Consider the following 2,888-nt stretch of genomic DNA (forward strand, 5'->3'; position numbering starts at 1 on the left):
CGGTGTCCACTTCATACTTTCCTCCTCTAGTAGCCTTGCGAGGCCTACTATATTGTGAATTATGGACCGCCATTTCCTCAATCTTGTTCCATGTTTGATTGTCATCAACTTCGGTGAACATTCCATTTGATCCCATATTGAGAATGTTCCTTGAATCTTCATATAAACCATTCCAAAATTGTTGCACTAAAAACCATTCGCTAAGTCCATGGTGAGGACATGAGCGACAAATACCTTTGAACCGCTCCCAAGCTTCATACAAAGATTCTTCATCCCTTTGCTTAAAACCCGTAATTTGAGCTCTTAGCATGTTAGTCTTTTCCGGTGGGTAGAATTTTTTGTAGAAAGCTAGAGCTAACTTCTTCCAAGAATCTATTCCAAGGGTGGCCTTATCAAGGCCCTTCAACCATTGCTTTGCGGTGCCGATTAACGAAAAAGGAAATAAGACCCATCTTATTTGGTCTTGAGTCACGCCCGTTTGAGAGATAGCTTCACAATAATCGCAAAAGGTTTCCATGTGAGAATGAGGGTCCTCACTAGGCATTCCCCCGAATTGGCTCCTCTCAACTAGTTGGATGAAGGCGGACTTGGCAATAAAGTTTCCGGTAAGATGTTGTGGGGTAGGAGTACCGTTTGGTAAATCCTCCTCGGTGGGTATAGAGTGTGACGAGAATTTAGGCATTGTAGGTGGATTTTGTGGGGTATTGTTTAATGGGTTCTCTTCTCCTTCTATTGCGAAAGGATTGACAAACTCACTAGTGGGTTGAACAACTTCACCAACACCTCCCAAATTCCTCCTAACAAGTCTCCTATTATTCGTCAAGGTTCTTTCGATTTCACGGTCAAAAGGTAACAAATTTCTTTGTAACCTTCTAGACATGCAAAATATCAAACAACTCGAAAACAATTAGAACAAACCTTGAGGAGTTTTACTTCCCCAAGGTGAAAAAGACACAACTAAAAACAATAAAAGAAATCTTAAATCAATTAAACACCGTCCCCGGCAACGGCGCCATTTTTGATCGGAGCCATTTGGTGTTCACAATTAAGCATATGTGGTCGTTGGTCAATGGTCGATACAAAACACAATTTATACTCCACGAGCAACTCTACAATTAGTAAAGAGGCAAGTAAAGGTCGGATCCCAAGGGACGGGTATTGAAATGAGAATTCTATTGTAACTAGTAGTGTCTAGGGGTGTCACAAATTGGGTTGATGTAGAAGGTTACTAAACTAAAATAACAATGAAAATAAACTAGCAAGATGAATAAAATAAGGGGTGTAAACAATTGATTAAAGGCACTAGGGTGTCATGGGTTCATAGGGGATTCATGGGATATGATCATACAAACATGTTCTCAAATTATAAGCAAGCAATTATTGTTGTGATGGATTGAGTTGGGTTATATCTTACAATCCTAGGAAAGTTTGGGTCCGGAGCCGAATCGATTAGATTGTACAACACCTACAAGTCGACTTAATCTTTCCTACTCAACACATGCATGGTCTAACAAGACTCGAGTTGGGTTATGTCTTACAAGTCAAGTTGAAAGGATAGAAGATGATAGTAAATGCAAGGATTCATAGGCTTAGCATTTCATCAAATATAACATGTGCATGTATTAAGATAAAAACAAGCAAGCAAATAAGATATGAAAGCATATTAATTTAAGCATGAATCATTCCCCATGTTGGTTTCCCTAATCACCCATTAAACCCTAGCTAAGAGACTACTCACTCATTATCATATTGATCATGCTAGAAAGGTTGTCAATCATACTAACATAATGAAACATGATGAATAAATGAAAGTAATTAGCAATAATTAAAAAGGGATTAAGAGATTATACCTACTAATGATTCCAATAATAAAGATGCAAAGAATAATAGAAGAACTTGATGATTGATGGAAGGTTGTCAATCTCCCAATAAACCCAATAATCTTCTAATTACCCAAAATAAAGGAAGAACAAAAGAGAGATTAAAGAACTAAAACTTGAATTAAAACTTGATTAATATTTGATTACAATATTGAAGAGAGATTTGATTGATATTAACTACACTAATTATTGATAAGAAGAACATGCTCCTCTAATTAGACTAATGGGGTATTTATAGTGAAAATTAGGGAGGATGCATTAGGGTTAACTAAGGGCTAAACTAGTAATTACACTTTTTAAGTTGAGCAAGGAGACTCCGGTATTGTCCGAGAGAAGGGCTTCTCTTATCGTGGCTTGAAGAACGAAAACGTGCTGTACTGAAATCCGTGCGGATGGGAGTCGGGACGGCCGGATCTTGGCTGGAGAATTCGAGCGGATTCTTGGTCAAGACGCTCGGATTGGCGACGGGGAATCCGAGCGGATTCCTTTGAAGGACGCTCGGATTGGCGAGGGCGGACGGACGGATTGTGTACAATCCGTTCGGATTGTCTGGCAGCAGCTTTTCTTCTTCTTTTCTTCCCTTTTCTTCATGAATTCCTTGGGGATTTCCTTGGGGACTCAAGGATCCTTTTCTCAACAATGCTCTTCTACTATAATATGTACAAAGGCCTTCTAGTCTTGTCTCTCCTTGATGCTTGGTCATTGAATACGATCAATTTAGTCTCGTTTTGCCATGAAAATGCAAGATTCTTACTCCTTTCCTACCAAGGGATCAAAATCTCAAAGAATATGCAAAACAAAGAACTAAAGATAAGAAATGACCCAAATAGGCACTAAAAAGCATGGAAACAATGGTAATTCGGGGGCTAAATATGCGCCAATTATGGTCGCATCAACTATGGTATTGTGATACAAAGTTGTGATAATGTATCCCCTTTTTATTGTAAATAGGGCCTCCACCAAGCAAAGACAAGGGAACGGAAAAGCAAGCTTGAGAAATCATGAAGG

General features: G+C 38.9%; 1 non-coding gene across 1 annotated transcript; it reads left to right on the forward strand.

The window, feature by feature from the left end:
• Positions 1-203: 203 nt before the first annotated feature.
• On the forward strand, positions 204-310 carry LOC141602803 (small nucleolar RNA R71). Its single transcript, XR_012524712.1, has one exon. It is a non-coding gene; the product is annotated as a small nucleolar RNA R71 (small nucleolar RNA).
• Positions 311-2,888: the final 2,578 nt, after the last annotated feature.

This window comes from Silene latifolia, chromosome 9 (genome assembly GCF_048544455.1).
Source record: "Silene latifolia isolate original U9 population chromosome 9, ASM4854445v1, whole genome shotgun sequence".
NCBI classification, from domain to species: Eukaryota; Viridiplantae; Streptophyta; class Magnoliopsida; order Caryophyllales; family Caryophyllaceae; genus Silene; species Silene latifolia.